Source organism: Bactrocera dorsalis, chromosome 1 (assembly GCF_023373825.1).
Source record: "Bactrocera dorsalis isolate Fly_Bdor chromosome 1, ASM2337382v1, whole genome shotgun sequence".
NCBI lineage: Eukaryota > Metazoa > Arthropoda > Insecta > Diptera > Tephritidae > Bactrocera > Bactrocera dorsalis.
In genome coordinates, this window is record NC_064303.1 from 16,514,864 (window position 1) to 16,537,275 (window position 22,412).

At 35.3% G+C, this 22,412-nt stretch overlaps 1 protein-coding gene across 1 annotated transcript in view; it reads right to left on the reverse strand.

The window, feature by feature from the left end:
* Positions 1-22,412, reverse strand: part of LOC105229710 (tyrosine-protein phosphatase Lar) — a 907,083-nt gene that overhangs the window by 797,685 nt on the left and 86,986 nt on the right. Inside the window, exon 3 of the mRNA XM_049458860.1 lies at positions 2,089-2,123. The gene's annotated coding sequence lies outside the window, so the exon portion shown is untranslated. The remainder of the gene's footprint in view (positions 1-2,088; positions 2,124-22,412) is intronic.

Consider the following 22,412-nt stretch of genomic DNA (forward strand, 5'->3'; position numbering starts at 1 on the left):
AATTACTGGAAAAAAAATATGTAGAAACAATGTAATGAAGTATAAGTGCATAAAAAGTGCATAATATGAATTAAATAATTACTAGCAATCGAGAAATTGCAAGATAAAATTTGCAAAAATTTCAACTTTAAATGCAAATATCTCGAAAACTATAAGTTTGCGGCGGCAACAATTATATATTTTCTTAATCTGGAGCATCAGCTCTATCCAACCATACCACTTTTAACCCTGAAATCGTGGGATCGTATACTAAAGCCGACCCTTTTTTTTTTTCTTTTTTGATAAACCACAGATTTAATGTATTTAACACACTAAACGGGGCGCAGTGGCACAATCTGAGAACACAAAATTCGCTGCGGAGCGATACTTTATCAAACTGGTTTTATTAAATTGCCTATTCGATACTATTTTCAGCATTTTAACTTGCACAACACTATATACATCTGTACAACGAGGTTTGCTGCTTGGTGGCGACCATACACCCACCCACGCACTACTCGCACCACACTTTACTGCCACACACCAGGTAAATCTTGTTTTGTTGCTGGCCAAAGGCGTCAACGCAACAAATTGCGAGTTGAAATCCTTTTTTTTTACACTATATTATGTATTGCACTAAAATTTAGCGGATTTCTTGCAAAATACGCTGCAATGGCAGATTTTAACTGCATTCACTGCATATAACTGCAATTTTGGCCAAACGCGAGCTATTTACACAAACAAACACGGACGTCGACGGCGCAGTCACAGTCAGCGTCGCAAGTGGCTCCGCTGTGCCGGCTGGGGTCAGCAGCCACTATACAAAAACAACACAACACGCCGGTTAAACGCCGTTATTTACCGAAATTTTCATGAACGCTACACTTCTATGCACTTTTGTACATTTGCAAAACTGCAAACTTTCTTCAAATCGCTTTTGCTGCAATTAAAATGCTACAAATTCTTTATATTTCACATGTAAACAAATCGATTTTTGTTAGCTGTCAAAAACAGGCGCTCGCCTGCACACACATGCACAACACGCACCGCCAGTGGGGACGTTACCAATTGGAAAAGCCGCCTCACTCCAATCAGCCACACTGGATTTTCTTGTTTTTAACGCCCACGTGCGTTGTTTTTCACGATTTTCTTACGTTAACGCTTATATTTCACATCGAATTCGCACTTGCACTAATTTTACGCAATTTTAATGGCGTTATTTGATTGAAAACGCGAAATTTTAACGGAGGATAAACGAAAACTACACAAAAATTCACAACGCGCTTGTCAACTGAAAAAACAGACAGTAGTTGGGAATTCTTTGCCCTTATCTGTTTGCTGTGACATTTAGTGGTGGTTCTTTTCAAAGCAGGCAAACGTGTGCGCGAGTGAGATGAATACATGTTGCGTATTGTTTATACAGCGCTTGTTAGAAGTCTGCCTTAGCTCTCAAACTGTTGCATACGATTGGTTTAACCAGCTGTGCGTAAATAAATGTTTGACATATAAAACATTCGAAAACATTTTGCTATTGGAAATGAGAAATTTTTGTTCTGCGGTTGTTATGTTGATTATTGTAAAGAAAATTATACAGTGTTCAGTGTAAAGTGTTCTGTTCAAGTAAATTTCGTGTTGTTGGTAAATTCTCGCTATCAATGAAAACATTTCTTAACCGTTTGATAGCGTTGCCACATGACTGATAATAAGTTCGAATTATTTAACTTCTTAAAGTTAAGTGCAGAATTAGCGCTCGCTTTGTATAGTTCACTGAGATATTAATAAAAAATTTGTCGGATTGTTTTCCTTAAAATTAAAAATCTATTAAAAAAATTTTAGTTTAATTTAAAATATACATATAAAATGTTGTATGAAGTGTTTCCAAGTTTGTTTACATTAGTAACAGCTGATTGTTACCAGCGATATGCTGCCAGATAATTGTTATTTTTAAGCTTGCGTACCATAAAAGTCAAGTCAGAAATAAAGTAATCTGAATCGGGTTATTGCAATTACCAAAATATTTCAAGGGAAACACGTTACAAGGAAATAATTAAAATCTGTCTGGGTCTATCAAAATTTATGATAGATCAAAGTTGATTAAGTAAAATTTACCTTTATGCGAATCCACCACAAGAACTGCGACAATTCTGAAATTAAAAAAAAAACTATTAATTTTAATGATCTTTTATTAGTTGACTAAATAAAATTTTGTTAAAAAGCTGAAAAATCGACTAAAGTATATCTTCAGCTTTCTTTTACTATCTTTTGTTTCAAATAAGAACTCGAACGAAGGTAATGGACGTGAATAATGACTTAAGTTTCGTTAGAATCCGGAGAAGTTCTCTTAAATCTTATCTGAATACATATACAGTTATAACACCGAACTTAAATTAGCGACATTTTAAGAATGAAAATCCTTCAAAGGCCAATTCGACAAAATTTGAAAGAGATACTGAAACAACCAGAGGATTCAAGAAGTGAAGAGCTGAGAAAATTATCAAGCTGTCCTTGGTACGCTGATGATGAAGACGAAGATTATAATAAGGTTAAAGTTAAAGTTATAGATAAAGTTAGTGTCAGATTTGTCATAAACTAGCTCTTAAGGCTTCATACACAAGTTTTGCTTTGCTTTACTTCAGGGGTTTGTTTGGACAGATAAGTTCAATGTATGCTTCTGTATGATGTCGTTCACATCGATGCCAAGCAAAGCGAAGCAAAGCGAAGCAAAACGTTGAGCAACTCTCATACATATGGAGAGAATACATACATAGGAGAGAAGCACGGCGGAGAAAGCAAGGCGTCCATTCTGACATACCCCCTGCTTTCGTCGTTTCGAGCAAAGCGAGACAAATTGTATGTTAGTTGTCCATTCGGTTAAAAATTCCGCTTTGGAGGTAACTTTTTCACTCCTACGTAGAGTTGGACCGCAACCGATAGAACTTCGACATATATTTTTCCTTTGAGTTACGCATAAACTCCCAAAAAGTGGATCACCAGATCCTCATAAATATACGATGCCTTTTAAGCTCACCACAAAATTATTAAGACGATTAATGTCAATCCTAGCTACTTTGCTAGGTTCATCAAACGTGTGTCTACCGAAATATTTTAGTATCTGATTGGCAAAAAACGGGCGGTAGAGAAGGAAGTGGTGACAGCCGCACCGCTTTTAAACTTTTTGGGCAGTGTCTAGTCAGACACCAGTACCTCAAAGGATCTCTTGCTGTTTATTCCGGGTCATAAGAATCTCGGTGTCGCTGGTTGATGACCAGCACTTGCTAAGGTCACTGAAAGTGCAAATTTTGAACGCCAAAAAAACAAGATGACATAGGAAAATCATTCGCTTCCAATCAGATGAAATTGGGGAAACTGGGAAACGTTAAGCTCAACGGCTTCACAGCGTCCGCCGATTCAGCTGTGAACGGGCTCCCATACAAACATAATATGGAAAAAGATTGATGCTATTTTTATGGCGATCATACTTTCCTTGAGTAATTTTGAGCGTACAGGGTACGCAGAGTAGACTTTTGCTAAAATAACCTGGTAGTCCATAGTTCTTCGGTAATGATAAGAGCTCTATTTGACACATTGAAAATCATTAATTGCCCTATACTACACTAGTGATATTTCATGGACAATTTATACAAACACCACTTTCCGTACCTTCTCTGAATACATCTTTTTGCCTTCGACACATCGCCAGCAAGAGGAGAAATAAATACTTGAGGTTATGGAACCTCAATTGTGGTAATGCCCTGTCTAAGAACTTTACTTTTGTCTAATGAACAGAATACTGATTCTCGGATCGCCGGAGAGGAAAATGTAGTAAGCGTTGAAGAACCCATGAAGGCAATCCGGTCACCAAAACCCGTACTGACAACACTTACTGGAGAAATTGTGAAAACTATGTGGAAAAGAAGTAGATCACTGAATTATCTGTTCATAAAGCGAATAAAATTGCAGGGAAATTATGTTAATTACTTAGCTTTGTTTCTTCCTGTACTGTACTTCTTATTATTCAATATATCGTATGAGTGAACAATTTCAACGACTGTATTTAACATTAAATTAGGAACTCTACGCTTTGAAAGGTTATGTCGTCAAAAGAATGATAGAAAACAAGATTGCAACACACAAGTACTTAGGCTATATGATGAAAAGAGGCAACGTAGAAAAGGGTACAGCTTAAGCCGAAAAAGAAATGGCAAAAATATAGGCATAGTCTCTATCATTCCTGTCATGAACTAAGTTTTTTAATGCGTCATTGTGATTGTAGACGGGACTTGGTTGGAAAATACTGTCAGAGGAAAATTCTGTACGTGAAAATAAAGATACAGCTCCGTTGAACGAACAATGTCAAAACTCTGAATATATTTGTATACTCTCGCAACAAAGTTGCTAAGGAGAGTGTTATAGTTTTGTTCACAAACGGTTGTTTGTAAGTCCTAAAACTAAAAGAGTCAGATATAGGGTTATATATACCATAGTGATCAGGGTGACGAGTAGAGTTGAAATCCGGATGTCTGTCTGTCCGTCCCTGCAAGCTGTAACTTGAGTAAAAATTGAGATATCGTGATGAAACTTGGTACACGTATTTCTTGGCTCCATAAGAAGGTTAAGTTCGAAGATGGGCAAAATCGGCCCACTGCCACGCCCACAAAATGGCGGAAACCGAAAACCTATAAAGTGTCATAACTAAGCCATAAATAAAGATATTAAAGTGAAATTTGGCACAAAGGATCGAATTAGGAAGGGGCATATTTGGACGAAATTTTTTTGGAAAAGTGGGCGTGGCCCCGCCCCCTAATAAGTTTTTTGTACATATCTCGGAAACTACTATAGCTATGTCAACCAAACTCTAAAGAGTCGTTTCCTTCAGGCATTTCCATATACAGTTCAAAAATGGAAGAAATCGTCGCCCACTTATGGACCAAAAACCATATCTCAGGAACTACTCGACCGATTTCAATGAAATTTGGTATATAATATTTTCTTAACACCCTGATGATATGTACGAAATATGGGCGAAATCGGTTCACAACCACGCCTTCTTCCAATATAACGCTATTTTGAATTCCATCTGATGCCTTCTCTGTATAATATATACATTAGGAACAAATGATGATAGGTAAATGACGGATAATGAAATCTCGATTATCACTTTATCATGCGAGAGTATAAAATGTTCGGTGACACCCGAACTTAGCCCTTCCTTACTTTTTTATTGTAGAAGCATCATCAATTCACAAATAGTGTGAAAGTCTTTCCAAAACGTCTATCGGTGTTGCATATTACCTCATGGCTATGCCTTTTCATTGCTCTCAAACATTAGTAGCGAAATTACTACAAATCACTGCGTAAATGGAGGTTAGCAGTAAACATAAGTATGAGAGGGACCTCTCCGAGTTGTTCGATACAAAACGAGGTTTCAGACAAGGCAACACGCTATCGTGCGACTTCTTCAATCTACTCCTGAAGATAATTCGAGATGTAAGTAATAGAATAACTCTTTCCATGGATACCTTGAAGTGAGAAGCAATTGAGAAGTAAAGTCTTCTCTCGACAAAGAAAGACCAAATTCTACAAGTCACTGATCACCCCGTTCTGCCATATGGTGCAGAGGCATGGACGATGACAACATCTGTTCAGTCCGCGTTACGAGTTCTCGAGAAAAAGGTTCTACAGAAGATTTATGGTCCTTTGCGCTTTGGCAACGGCGAAAACCGCAGTCGATGGAACGATGAGCTGTACGGCTATGCTGGCTAGGTCATGTCGTCCGAATGGATGAAAACACTCCAATGGGGGAAACAGATGAAGAGGAAGACCTCCACTCTGTTGGAAAGACCAGGTGAAAAGGACCTAGCTACACTTGAAATCTTGAATTGGCCCCAAACTTTATATAATATATATGTATATTTATTTTAATTTATCACTAGGTGTGCATTCTTATATTTAAATTTTTTGAAAATTTCATTTATGCTTACATTTTTTGCTCGCCCTAATATATTTGTATTTATAAGAATATTCATATGTATCAGTGGATATACATATGTAAGTATGTAGAAGCACTTATATTTAATACATGGAAATATATCCACAGAATTTTAAGTAAATTTATTAAATTTTGCAATGTACATACATACATATGTATATGGTATACATAAGTATGCATATCCAAGTCTGCCAGTGAGGCCAGTGTACAAATTAATTAAAAATATCAGTTGTAATGCCAACACAAATTGACAACTCTTATTAAAAATAATCTGTCATTACTGTCTTGACATAACACAAGTAAATACCACAAGCGTGACTGAAAGTAAAAACATAAATATATGCAAACATATGTATGTACATATATACAAATGTATGTAAATATGCCGTAATTCATTTAATATTGCCTAGCGGCAGACAGCTGAGAGTCAAATTAAAGCAGTCGGCAAGGTAAGTGAAATGTTGAGAAATTCCATATGTAAGTACGAGTATAAACTCATAACTGCGGAGAGCAGAAACCTCATGTAAAAAAAAAAAACAGAAAAAAGATATGGGAGGTAAAGAAGGCAAATAACGCAGCTTGCGCATGCTCAGCATTTGGCTGCACATAAGTATATGTACATATATGTACCTGGCTACCTAAATATATTTCAATTCCGCTGTACCTATACCTTTGGCCTTCTACGCTCAAAGGCAATCAGTGACGCGGTAGGCATAAGCAAACAAAATGCTAACGAAACGCAAAGAATGTTGCATTTGGGAATTATTCTCAACATAAGCGCTTTGTTTTCACGTGCTCACATAATCAACTTTGAATGGAGGGTATGTTTGGTTGTAGTGTTGAAGTTTAACCCCTCGGTGGCTACAGTGACCACGTTGACGGTACTTAACCCTCCATTACTAACCTTAGGGTCGAATCGACCCAGACACGCAAACTTTTTAAATTAACAAAAAATAAAGAATATTTTTTAACGCAAGATATATGTGTAATCTAAATTTCTACATATTTAAACGTTTATAAACAATAAGAATAAGAATCATGTAAAATATTATGCATAAAAAATTGTTTTAAAAAATACCCTGGGTCGATTAGATTACATAATTGAAAAATTTTTACATTAGTCATTCCAATTTTTCTTTTTAGCATTTTACTTTCATATTTCAGGTTTCAATTGCACTTTATTTGAAGTCAATATCTTTAAAACTTATCATTTTATGCGGAATCTAGCTGGATAACTTTTTTTCACTTTTTTAGCTATGTTGCAATGAATACAAACTTAATTTCAATTTAAGTATATAAACTAATTTTTTAACACATCATTTTATAAATTTAACAATAAAATACTACAATATACTAAAAGACGTATACGTTTTAGCAATTTATAAGTTTAAACGATTTTAAAAGATAATACAAATGAGGGTCGATAAGACCCATGGTTAGTAACCATGCGACATGATTTGAGGTTAGTAATGCAGGGTTAATAAATTGACTATGGTACTTATGTAATTGTTTATTACATGACAAATATATCTAAGAATATGGTGGTAATATCAGAAAAACGAAATGAAATATAATGGAAAATGATATTTTTTAAGAAATTAATTATGAAAGTAAGTAAAGGAAAATAAAATTTTCGTCGAGAATTTCTACTGTTTTAAAGGATGCATTATTTTTTACTTTACCTGAGATTAAAGATCTCCCACTGCGAACGTGTGTCGATTTTAAAACAACCGGCTCGCTATATACATACATACATACATGTTTATAAAACTCTGTACTACTCGCCTAGCGAGGTTGTTCGCTGGGCTTGGGATTCGCCACGTAGAAACCAAACCCAATATTAAAGAACCAACAGCCTCGGCTGAAAGACCACCACTGCAAATGTAATAAGGACTATGCTTGCATCTAGAATGTCCGCTCCCTAAATTGTGAAGATGTTCATGCTCAGCTGGTTGATATCCAATTAAAGATAAAGGCTGACATCACAGCTACCCAAGAACAAACACAAGAAGGGTACGACGTCGAGAAGCTACTATCACAATCGACAGCGAAACGGCTTTATACTCGACTTGCACTCCGGTTCTTTGATAGAATTCATCAGCTACTCGGCATAAGGGAACTGTGCGACGGCCTTTCAAGTACCTTACGTATAACTGCAAAACCATTGGTTTTCGTAAAGGGCGAAAGAACAGCTGGTACGTTATGGACTGTCGTGTCGTAGTGGTAAGAAAGTAGAGAGCCCACTTCGAAATGCTGCGGTCGAACACAACACGTGGAGGGTGGGATAGATACCGAGAGTGGAAGAGGGAAACGCATATGCAGACAAGAGAAGAAAAAGGTCGAAATGCGTGAGTTTGATCAGCTTGAGTATCCGGTCGACAGATGTAATGCTCGAAACTTCTACGAAAAGATGCGGCCACTAAAGGAAGGTTTTAAGGCCGGAGCATACTCTTGTAAAACCCAAAGTGGTGATCTAATGGTTTATGCTCGGAGCATACTAGAGTTATGGAGGAAGCACTTATCCAGCCTGCTGAACGGCATTGGAAGTGTAATATGGCGAACCTGTTTCCCCAATCGATGACAATGGAATAGATGTTTCGTTGCCCAAGTATGAGGAGGTACGAACTGTGAACTCGAATAACGAGTAATAAAAATTAAACTGTTTCAATTATAATTAAAAGGAAGTGTAGAGGCTTAAAATTTGGACTTTTATTTATGAAACTAGTGTTCGACTTCAAAGGTGAGTTACAAGGTAAACGATTTATCGAGAAATCCGTGACAATATATTTTTTTTTCATCCTGGCCGACGAAAGAAGTTTATTGATGAGGAACTAAGGCATTAAGGCATAATTTTCCATCATGACAACGCTTTTTAGTTCATATACCTTATAGCCCCGACCTTTCCTCTTTTGACTACCATATGATCTTTTGGGAAAGAATCCACGAATTGTCAGAAAGAAGAAAAAATGTTATACTATGTAGCTACAGATGGACAGTACTTTGCATAATACTACTCTGTACGTTTTTTCTTAAAAAAATATCATATTGAGAAAAAAACCACAGAAATATAGTTTGTGTACTTGCATTATCAAATTCAGGGTTTGTTGCAAAGCAAATGAAAAGACACAAAGCAGTCACGATACATACTCGTATTTATAACAGTGCGCATTTAAGGGTTAAAAACAGGTTTCATAGTGGCGTGCAGTACCTACATACTTACAAACATAAATGTTTTTGTACATTAGGCTTAACAGTGATGGAAAATTATGAATTAAACATGTACCTTATTTGTGTATCGTTATTAATTGCCGGTAAGCGGTACACATACTCATATTGTAATATATATGTATATATGTACATATATACTTATACTGTTATACTTTATACATACATACATATGTAAGTATATACCTTCCAATTTATTTTGCTTTCACTTTCGTAGCTAGTTTCTCGATCAAACGGAGTGTTCAATTATTCAATTAAATTACTCCAATTTTTTCTAATAAAAAAATTTTAATTTAATTTAATTAAAATTAATTGAATTTAATCGAAAATCAAGAAAAAATAGATACTTTTTGATTAATTGGTGTTTTTCAAATATTATATTTAATTCTGCAAATATTTCATATGCACTTCCATATACTTATGTATATCAAAGGCCATACATGCAAACACCACCCGTCAACTGAGCATATAGTATCATCCTTTGTTAACTTATCGCTTAATCGTAATTGCTTGCTGCCCACAATTGTGGCCATAAGTAGACCTAAATATTCGTGTTTCAACATTTTTTCTCAGCAGTTGACATGTGAAAACTGTTTTATTTTACATTTGACTGTAAAATGTCGCGCCAATTGACAGCATTCAACCGCAAAACAATTACGTCTAAATGACATACCTTTTCGGTGATTAAATCCGGCTTGTAATTTGAAATTGTAATTATAAAAAAGGATTATGAGTTTATAAAGGGTGAATTTTTAGAAAATATAAAAAATTATCGCGCACCCTATACTTTCATAAAAATGGAAAAAATAATACCGAACTGCTAAATTTTTAACAGATTTTCCATTAAATTGTTCAAAGAAAATTTTGAAAAAAAAATCTTATATCTTAACCACTCGAAAAATACCCTATACTTTGCAACCAAGGAAAAAATGTGCACATCGTCATTTTCTTATCATATACGTATGCATTAAGCAATTCAAAACAAATTGAAAAAATAATCCTATACCTCGCAAAATATACCCTATACTTTTCAAAAAAAAAACAAAAAATATACCAAACCTCCACATTTGAGTCAGATTATCCATTAAACAATTTATAATAAAATTTCTTTACCCCTCAAAAAGAACCCTATACTTCCAAAGAAGAAAAAATGCAAACCCGCCGGATTTCTATCGAATTATCCATTAAACAAATAAAATTAATTTTTAAACCAAAAATTCTATACGCTTCAAAAAAACACCCTATACTTTCACAAAAAAAAAACTATACTAAACCGGCAGATTTTTATCAGATTACTAGCTGGCCCCGCAGCCATTGTCCTGCGTGAAATTATGTGTTTTGAAATGAAAAGAAAGTTGAATTTATCATTTCATTTTTTTTTTCAATGTAACGCAGCTTGATAAACAAAATTCTTTGGTTTCTGTTCCGGTGTACAGAAAAGATGGCTTTCCAACTCGTGTGCACGCCATTTCCAAACTTATTGCACACACTATGCGACTATCCTTATGTCCTGTTGAGTGTCATCTCAAATGCAATTTTCGCTGGAAACTGAAATGGCAAATCGTTGGAACTCAAAGAAATTCGTCGAATCAAGCATTCAGCCCTTTGTATTCGATAGCTGCGTCACAATCAGTCGGGTTCCATTACATAGTTTCGGCGCTTGCAGATTGCAAAACATAATAACGACAGATCAAACTTTGAGACGCAAATGATGCGGTGGCATACCAAGCCTCTCCAAAGAATTTAGAAACTCCACTGGATAATTCACAGCGACGTCTTCAATGGAAAGACGATCGGTCGATTTGTATGAGCGCAAGTTTTCCGGAATTTGACTTTGAATCTTCCAGTTTAAGTCAAGAACATCTGTATTTTTTGGCAGTTAATATTGCGCGTGCATTTAAGGAATCATAGTTAAGATAATTTGGCCAATGTCCGAAGATTGGTGATGAGTTCATCTTTCGTGAATTGATAAACCGCAGATGGAATTGATATCAAACCACCGGAAGCATCAACCGGAATTGACCCATTTCCAATTTTTAGCGAATACGATGTAAAATGTCTTCGACAATGTCATTTTTGTTCGTATCTCATAATTGACGCGGATTTAAAGGCTGATATGGTGAAATGATTATCGCGAAAAGTGTGGGAACTTCAGTGGCATTCGAAGTAGCTATCGCATCGTCCAACATTTGTTTCCACTGATTATCGTGTTCCAGCAATTGTAATTGCACACACCATACCATTCACAGTACGCAATACGCCGCGTACATTAATCAGTAGCAACCGAAGGTAGAAGCAATCATCGTTTTTTGGGTGGGTTGTGTAAATTCATCCTAATGCATTAGTTGAGAACACACCTGAATGTCCATCTACTGTTCGGTCTTGCTTTCAGCGTAACTATTTCTTCGACGATGCATTCCATGAATGCAAGGTATTTTCAAATAGAGCAATGTTCTCGTAAGCGGATCACTGACGAAAGTTGAGAAAAAAACTCGTCAATGTTAGTTTTGTTGTTGGCGGTGTTACCACCGGCTGTAATGTATTCTCTGGGCTGAAATAAACTCTTTGGCCAATCTCCATTTTAACTGCGAGACACACAACAATCGGAAACCGTTCATGAATTGCAAAAGTAAATATCCTACAAAGCGCTTTATTGCAGTTCACGTATGGACCGTATCGTTTAAGACCATTAAGCGCCATGTTGCTTCCCTTGGTGACGTACTTACAAACGTATTTTATCGATTTCACCAAACTGCAATACTAAAAATTGATATGAGTTTTGAATATGAATTAGACAATAGTAGTGAATATAGTACGATCCATGTGTTGTCAACTTCGATATTCACTCTTCTAAGTTAAACGCTGAATGTTCTGTTATCTGGTAAGCGACGCCGATAGAGTGGATATCCATCATTTCCAGTTTGCGATTCCGAAAGAAAAGCAAGCGGATAGTATTTCGTGCATTTTTTGTTAGACATATAAACCGAAAAGGGATTGTAGTGTCCGCAAGGTCCATGAACCATATTGGTTTCCACCACTTCATATAATACTGGATCTTTCACACGTAAAGTTTTCACTGAATAATTTTCAATTGTTCAATTCACAACCTGTCGTAAAGCATCGTAAATCGTAATAGTAATAATTTTTCTCTTGAATAGCCGGAATAAAAAAGAAAGCGATCGAGACTGAACTATTCAAATAATTTCCAAATCAAAATATTGAAAAACAAAACAGAAATTGAAAAAAAATGTTTTTGGAAAAAAGTTACTTTTTGGAATTATCCAATTTGCCGACTTTTCATGAAAAGTATAAGATGTTTTTATTTCTAAACCTTCCTTAATCCACAACGAACAACCTCTTAAAATTTCATCAATATTGGTTCAGCCGTTCTCTTAGCGTTACTAACGAACAAACATTCATTCGTTTGTATGAGAAAAAGAAAAGGACTGTTTTTAGGGGTTTTCCGGCAATTATTCGAATAATCCCTGAACCTAAACGAATATTTTAAAAAAAGAATTATCAAATTTCGTTCAGTCGTATTAAAGTTATGAGCGTACATACATTTTGGCGATTCATTTTTACATACATACATATTTATATAGACGAAGATGTAAGGTTGTTTTTATTGTTTTTTTTTTTTTTGAAGAAATAAAATATTGAAATGATTCCTACAAACATGAATTTTGAACAAATGCTTATGATTTGAAATATAATTTTTGTATTTATGAGTTGTATTAAATTTTGACATAAAGAGATAAAAAGTATCCTATGTCCGTCTCCTGGCTCTAAGCTACCTCCCTACCAATTTTCAGCCAAATCTGTTCTGCCGTTCTTGAGTTATAAGTGATGTAACTAACACGACTTTCTTTTATATATATAGATTCATTAAACAACTAGAAATGAATTTTGAAAAGAAATGTTCTTTACTTCTTAAAAAGCACCCTGTATTATTAAAAAAAAAAGTTATGCAAACCGCCAAATTTGTATCCGATTTTCCATTGAACAATTAAAATTAATTTTGAAAAAATAAATTTTGTACGCTTCAAAAACACCCTATACTTGCATAAAAAAGAATAAAAATACACCAAACTGCCAGATTTTTAACAGATTATCCCTTAAAAAATGCAAAACTAATTATGAAAAAAACTCCTATTCCTCTCAAAAAGAACCCTATACTTACAAAAATGAAAACAAATATAAATTGCTAGATTTTTATCAGTTTAAGCATTAAACAATAAAAATTGTTTTTGAAAACACCCCTCAAAAAAACACCCTATACTTTCATAAAAGAGAAAAAGTATATAAACCGCCAGATTTTTATCAGATTATCCATTAAACAATTAAAAATAAATTTGCGGCGTTTTTGTGACAATTGTGTTTGTTAGTGCAAAAGAAATTTGTATCCAAATATGCACATACATACATACATATGTATTGAATGTCCTGCCTATACGTGGTATATACCGTGCAACCACTCATCAGATAAGTACTTATTTGTTGTTAATAAATTTCAAGTGGTAGAGCAAGTTAATATCACATACGAATATACAAACCTATGAATGCATATGCAATGCATACACACACATATATAAATAAATATATACCATATATGTATGTATGAAAATATATTTTTTAACGCTGACAAATTGCTTTTAATTGTTTCTGTCAGCTTGTGTGTGTATGTGTTGTGCAAACGCTTGCTTTTGGTTATTTTATGTAATTGTTGTTAATTTATTTGTGAATATGATAAATGCAATGTGCATAAATAAATTTTCACTGATTTGTATGATAACAAGCAGACACCCAGTAGGAAATGCGCCACACTAGGAATTATTGCATTGCCAGGTAAACCATAGGCAAAAAATAGTAAGACTTTGATAATTTTTTAATTCTTAGTTTATTCCTCAAAGTCTCTGTCGTTTCCTTCAAAGTAATCTCCCTTGTCTTCAAGACACTTTTGTCAAGGATTTTCCAGTCCTCGAAACACTTTTCGTAAGCACTTTTTGGAATGGTCTTCAGCTTCTCGGTTTTTGTTTTTTTCTTCGATCGACTGAAAACAGATTCCATGGAGCGGCAATTTCAGTTTGAGGAATAAGAAAAAATCACACGGAGCCTTATCTGGTGAATACGGTAGTTGATCGATGGTATTCATTGCTTTTTTGCCTTTAAATTCGGTCACAATCGTGGCTCAATGCGTTGGTGCATTATCATCTTGTAAAAGTATATGTCCTTCCGGAATAAATTCATAATACACCAAACCACGAATATCGAAAAAAAACAACGAGTATCACCTTGATTTTTGAACGGCTTTGGCGAGGTTCTTTTGGTTTCGCGTCGACGATTGGTAACTTATTTATATGTCAAACTCTTAATCCCATATCTCATCGCCAGTTATAATGCTCTCAATTGATATGGGATCACGCATGTCCAAAGATGCCTGTTTACGGTACTCTTTTTGAAAGGAATTCAGCTTTTTTCGGACGAGTCGAGCAAGAACGAGTTTCACATCCAAAATATCCACCAAAACCAATCGAACGGACTCGCGAGAGATGTCGAGCTCTCTTGCCATCTCTCTAACGCTTGTCTGATGATTTTCAAGCACCTTACCCTTCAATTTTTTAATATTTTCATGAGTTATTTTTGTCACAATGTATACCTATCAGCAATAGGGCCATTATGGGCTTTATTTTCAAATATAAAATGAGTTCTTTCTTCAATTCAAATATTTGATGCATCTTAATTTATTTATCAAACCCAATTTCAATATCAATCTCTATTTCCACCTCAATCTCCATTTATATCTGTTTCAAAATCTAGTCGTTTTGAATGTCTTTCTCAAAATTAATGTCTATTTATGTTTCAATCTCAATTTCAATCTAAATTTCATAAGCAATCTCAATCTCTATCTGAATTTCAATATCAATATCAATCCCGATCTCAATCTTAATCGCAATTACTGCATATAAATTTGGTCGATCTGAATATCTTTCTCAATTTCAATCTCTAATGCAATTTCATTTGCATTCTTAATATTAATCGGAATCTCAATCTCAATTGTTATTTCGTATTCTTGCCCAAACTATGTAAATCACAATCTCAATCTCACTGTCAATCTGAATTTCAATTTCAATCTCAGCCTACATTTTAATATCGATTTCAATCTCCTATTCATTCTTAATCTCAATCCCAATTTGATATATATACTCAGTAATTTAAAATATTCATCTTGGCCAAAAAATGGACCAGTGTTTATCAATAGTATGGTGAATTCATTCGCAATCTCAATCTGAATCTCATATTCATTCTTAATCTCAATCTCAAACTTTGGTATATTTTAATCTCACTCTCAATCTGAATTTCTTTATCAATCGCTATATCAATTTCAATGGCAATCTAAATCCCAATTTAAAATCCATTTTCGATCAAATCAATATCTCAAACTTAATTTCATTAGCAATATCAATCTCAATCGCTATATCAATTTGAATGGCAATCTCTATTTCATTTTTAATCTTAATCTTTATCTCTAAATTTTATTCGCAATTTCAATATCTTCGGCAATCCCCATTCAAATATCTATTCTCACTTCAATGTTAATATCTCTCAATTTCTGTATCAATCGCAGAAAACTCAATCTTAATTCCTTTCGGAATCTCCATCTCAATCTCTTCTTCTTTACGGGTGTAGATACCGCTTCCGCGAATATAGCCGAGTTAACAACAGCGGGCCTGTCGTTTCTTCTTTTGGCTATGTGGCGCCAATTGGAAATTCGAAGCGAAGCCAGGTCCTACTCCACTTGGTGCTTCCAACGGAGTGGAAGTCTTCCTCTTCCTCTGCTTCCAATGCGCAAAAAACCATAATACTTTCGTAGAACCTTTCTCTCGAAAACTCGCAACGTCGACTCATCAGTTGTTGTCATCGTCCAAGCCTATGCACCATATAGCAGGACGGGAATTATGAGTAACATACAGAGTTTGGTTTTTGTTCGTCGAGGGAGAACTTTACTTTTCAATTGCCTACTCAGTCCGAACTAGCACATGTTGGCAAGAGTTATCCTGCGTTTGACTTCCAGGCTGACATTGTTGGTGGTGCTTAGCCTGGTTTCCAAGTATACGAAACTATCTACAACTTCAAAGTTATGACTGTCAACAGTGACGCGAGAGCCAAGTCGAGAGTGCGACGTCTGTTTGTTTGATGTCAATTTTAGGAGCTGTGAAATTATTTTATTTTGTAAGTATTATTTAAAAATTATGACAAATATTTTCAGCCAACTATTAAACTAGGATAGGCTAAACTCCACCTTAGACGCCGGGGGTTAAGGATGCTGAGTTACTTGTAACTTAAGTCCACTAATCTCTGAAAAAGGACACAACAGGCGCGGATGAGACATCAATAAAGAAGAAGAAGAAGAATTGAAGGACACAAATTGATAATAATTTCAATGTATATACATATGTACATACATACATATATTATCCCTTCTTACACCACCTTAACTGTATCTCCTAACTGTACATTCTACATTCCAATGTGTTTGTCACATTGTCTGCCATTTTGTTGACATATAATTTGAATCAGTTAAGCAAATATTTGTGTTTTTGTTTTCGGCATAAGCTGATTGTAAATTTTGAGTATTAAACTTTTCGTGCAAATATTTACTACATAAAGTTCGAGCGGCTTGTTGCAATATCACTACATCTGTTCATATGTACATATGTATGTATGTACATAAATAAACAAATAGCAATATAAATAAATAAGTATATAATCCGCTCATTGCGGTTTTCAAGTTGTTTCAGAGTGCTTAGCTCTCATGGATATTTATTTACGTATGCAGGTTGATTAATTTTGTTTTATGGAAATTTTCGGTTTAATAATAATTTATGATTTAATTGAACACTTTAACAAATTGAAATTTTAAAGTCAGGTGATTTAATTGACGGAGAAGTGGTAAAAAAGTGCAACAACTGTCTCTGGGCTTAGACTGTGATATTGACAGTACTTCAACGGTCTAACAAGCATTGTCTTTCCGGTGCTTGCGAGTAAAATTATAATTTTGAATAAGATCTTCTTCATCCTGTGTGGATTGAATTAATAATAATAAGTTCCTTTTGTAAAAAAAAGTTGTCCAGAGTTCTTGAACAATAAGTTGATCCGAAGCTCGTTAGAAAGTCGACAATCACTGTAATGGTTGAGAGATAATTGAATGAAAAAATCGTTTCATGAATCAATTAATGTACGTTTTTTTAAGTTCATGCAAATTTGGCATGTTTCCGTCAAAATTTCAGACAAAAAATCGACGATGAAGTCTGAAGTTATCAGAGAAACTAGCATAACTACATGAGAACATTGCTCTAATTTGCATACTTTTTAGTCGTATTTTTAAACGGTTTCATTGTAATATACTCAAGAGATCCGAAACCTCCTATACCATTGGAAGACAATATCAAACCTTAGAGAGTATGTTGGCTTATAAGCTTCCAAATGTCCATATGCGGTATTCATAAATCGTTCAAAAGACTGAATAGAAGTTTTCAAACCTCTACTCGAATTACCTTTTATTAAAGCCTTATGGTTTTATGTTCAGTTCTAGAATATATTCCGTTTCGGGTCTGAGACAGGCAGTCTGTATACGCAGCCGGAACGCGCACAAGAACAGCAAGATATCGAGTGTCTTTGCGGCCAAAAATTAATGATCATCTGATTGTCTGGTAATAAGAAGAACTGACTTTATCAGTTGAATGTGGAGTTGCATTGCAACCGGGTGCCGGACCCAAAGCACGGCAGAGGTTTTAGATGGGTATCGAGCCCGACCAAGGTGGTTAGTGTAGCAATCTCAGGGCGCTGATCAACGCATTGATTTGATCCGCTGTGCTTTTGAGCGCCGTGGAGTAAAGCTGTCGTCAGCAGGTACCCACGTAAAACACATCGGACGTTGTCCGGCAATCAGTCATCTACTAATATTATTGCTCTCCTACAGTCAAATTCTTAATTCAGACCTGTACTATCAATAACTAGATTCAGCCCCTCTAAGCAATCAACCAGAAGCAGCTAGATTTGGAGAATTGGAGAGTAGAATTGTGTTTCATCAGGAAAACGACAGGCCATACACATCAATAGTAACTCGTCGTAAGCTCCTGAATCTTGCTTGGAATGCTCTTGCATTTGGTATCTTAGCAAAACTAATATTTATATAGCCGTACTGACGTTGAACAATACCAAAAGATCCGACAGAATCCGGAAGGACCTCTCCCAGCCGAGGTTTCAGACAAGGCGATTCCCTATCATATGACTTTTCAATCTATTGCTGGAGTATATACGAGGAATTTGAGCTGGAGATCTAAATTCAGAAGGTACAATCTTCTATAAGAGTGTACAGTTGTTGGCGTTCGCCGATGAAATTGATATCATTGGCTATAACAATCGCGCCGTTAGTTCTGCTTTCCCCACGTTGAACAAAGAAAGGAGCAAATGGGTCAAGTACTGAACGAAGACAAGACGAAATACCTCCTGTTATCGAACAAATAGAGATATGGACGATAACAATATCTGACGAGTCGGCGCTACGAGTTTTCGAGAGAACAAACAAAGAAGAAGAAGAATTTACACAGTATAAACATTTAAATTTTCTATAAATAAGCTATATGTTATATTACCCTTTTCTCTGCTATGAAGCTGGCAACGCAAACACATATTTGACTCTATTCGTATGTTAAGTGCAACTTTTGTGAGCTCACGCCAAATACGCGGCCTTACATGTTCCACTAATATCCATAACACCGATACCTGCATGCATTTTGCATAAATGAAAGTTAAACGCACACATACATATAAGTACATACATACTCAAGTATGAAGGAATGTTGCACATTCTTCCAAATTTCAATGCTTAACGGCAAGCGAGCTACGGCAGTTGCTGAAGGCATCTCATAGTATATTCGCATGCAGGTGAACAAATACAAAGACATAAATTTGTATATATGTATGTGCTGAAGTAAGCGTCCTACTCTAAATAATGGGCACATATTTTACCACCAACTCCTTATGAGCATATTTATCAACTTGCCGATTATTATGCTTTTGCTGACGCGCGGCAAGGTGTTGTCAGGCAAGCAGGCAGTTGCTGCAAATATTTTACGTTAAAAAGGTAAAAATTTGCAAATATTTCAGTTAACGACTACTTAGTGTTGGTGAAATTTTGTGTACAGCGACATTTTAATATGTGCATAGTAAATGAATTAAAAACATGTCGAGGGTGTTGCGCCTGAGTGACAAACAGCTGCATGGCATGCTATGAGAATATGGGAAAGGAACAACAAATACATTTACATACTGGCATAAATATTTACATATATACATATAGTATGTATGCACACATAAATATGGCTGTACATCTTTGCATTTATTTTGCGAATTTACTTTATACGAGTTATACAAGTATATAACATAAGCGTAAAGGTGTGAATGGCTGTGTAGCCATTTAATCAATGTGTACTAAAGCACTGGACTAGTAGGAAAAATGTTTTTAAAAACCCAGGACTCCACATACTCAAGTTTTATTTGGTCATTACAAGCATCTTTAATTCAGCACCCTGCTTTGCTCGCTAAGTGTGATCTCTTCACGACACTTTTTGGGATAGTCTGACTGAAAACGGGTTCCACGGAGCAGCAATTTCGGTTTGGGGACAAGAAAAAGTCACACGTATACGATGTTTGATCGATGGTATTCATTGTGTGTTTGGCTTCAAATTCGACCACAATCGTGGCCACTGTGGTCATAGTGTAAAATCCATGAATTATTCTTCCACAGTTCCGGCAGTTTTCGACGAATGTTCTCACGCAAACAGCTCAATATGTGCAAATATAACTCTTTATTAAACATCTGTCCCTTCGGAAAAAATTCATGAAGCACCAAACCACGAATATTTGGAAAAAACAAGAAAAAATGAGCATCACACTGAGTTTTGAGCGGCTTTGATGAGGTTTTTTTGGTTTCGGCTCGTTTTTTTCACTCCATTCCGCTTATTGTTGACTTGTTTACATGCCAAACTCATGAACCCATGTTTCATCGGCAGTTATAATGCTCTGCATGAATTTGGAATTCGGAATTCGCAGAATCAAGCATACCAAAAGAGACCTATTCACGGTACTCCTTTTGAAAAAAAAAAATTCACCTTTATCAGGACGAGTCGAGTCGAGTTGCCACCCTTCTAACACTTTCCTGATGATTTTTAAGCACCATATCCTTCACTTTTATAATAATATATATATATTCTTGTCTTCTACGATCGCTCGATCGTCTTTAAAGGCTTTGTATCTCTCTGGCTTGTGTTTTTGATAAAACTGAATCACATTCCCAACGATAGAATTGGAAATACAAACTTAAAGACAAGTTCTTTGATCTACTAATCCTTCTCCAAACCCTTCGACGCGCGCAGTTTAAATTCAAATGTCACCTTATTTTTTGGACACAGTAGTATATCATCAATTGCTAAAACTTGCAAGGCGTTTTTCTTGAAAAACTATTTTCAGAGTCGGTAAGGAAACTTTTTCCTATTTTGACACTTAGACCTATCGACTTGAAACTCTCACACCACCTTTTTAAGTATACGTAACTGATATTTCGGATCGAAAAAGAAGACTTTTGATAATAGTTTTGATTTTTATATTTCTCTGAGGTGTGATTTTTTTTACCAAAACATATTTAAAAAAAAAATTCTTGTTTGAGAAAAATCAAAAAAAAAATTTTTTGACTTGTCCTCCAATTATTCCCAGGACGACTTTTGACCAAACCACTTTTTGTGAACAACGAAAGTTTTAACAAAATCAAATTCTTGACTATAATAATAGAAAAATAAAACTTTCCTTACCGCCAGACACCTTTACGGAGGTCCTCTTCTAGAAACGGGCTCAAGGTATTCAATTATTAAAGCATATTAAATTTGAAAATGTTTAAAATTTTTTTATCAACTATTTAAATAAAGAGGATCCACAAAAGAATTCACACCAAACGCGTGTTTTCTCACTTTTAAGTAGATACGATAAGATGTTGTATAAATATCTCATTGTAGTGGAAGCAGTTATTGCTATTCTACTTTCTTTTTCATTATGCCAATTTATACCAGTCGTTTGTTCGATTCGCCACACTCCGAGTATAAATGAATTGCACACAGTTATAATAACTCTACTAATTAATGTCAGTGTTTGTTCTATTTATACTCTCACGGTTTAGCGAATCAATAAATTACAAGATGAGAAAGTATTTGCATAAGAAGTAAGGAATTCTCATAATCAAGGATCACAGTAACGTTTCGTAGAAAGGTAATTGAGAAAGGGAAAGGATATACAATATTCATCCAAGTAGGATATTTGGTACTTTTTACGGCAAGGTTATTTGTGTTAGGTTTTACTGGCCCTCAGTCACACTATATGTAGACCTACTGGTTATTTAAGAGCGCAAAAATTTCATTTGCTAGACAGATAATGTCGGGTACACCTCAATCGCATATAACTAACATTTCTGGCACTCCCACTTAATTGACTAAATTAATAAATTTGTCTTTTCCTCTCCTTTTATAATTGAGTCCATTACAAATATTTCTCTTAAGTCTACACTTGCTTACGTAACGTTTTTAAAATGAGTAATTATTTCGTCTGTTGAACAGAGAGTGTGTTGGTTCCCCAATCGAATCTAAGTAATGAAAGGAAAAAGGAAGTAAGGAATATGTTTCGCGCGCTTCGCTCAACTTATGCTTAACATAATCGGCCGACTAAGCGTACTATTCGCAACACAATCACCCATCTTGAAACCCAGCATTCATTATTGGATAATATTCTACCGAATCGAACGCAACCAGCGCGCAGTTAAGAAAATATAGCAACCGTAGATGAGAGTGTGCACGAAGACCGTGTATAGTGGATTCGGCGGCGTTCGCACTAATTCAGACTGACGTATGGACCGACTTGGGACATTTTACGTCGAGATCTTAAATTGAAAACTTACAAAATTTAATGTAGTTTGTAGGCTAGTGATCAGTCATCGTTCATATTTCTTCAAAAATGATACCGATAACATAACCGTCAATGGCGAACGTTATCGCGCCAAGATAACCGACTAATTGATGCCTTAAATTGAGGCTTGTGATTTCGGTGACATTTGGTTTTGACGAGACGGTACCACTTCTCACATATCGCATCAATTAACGGATTTATTGAGATA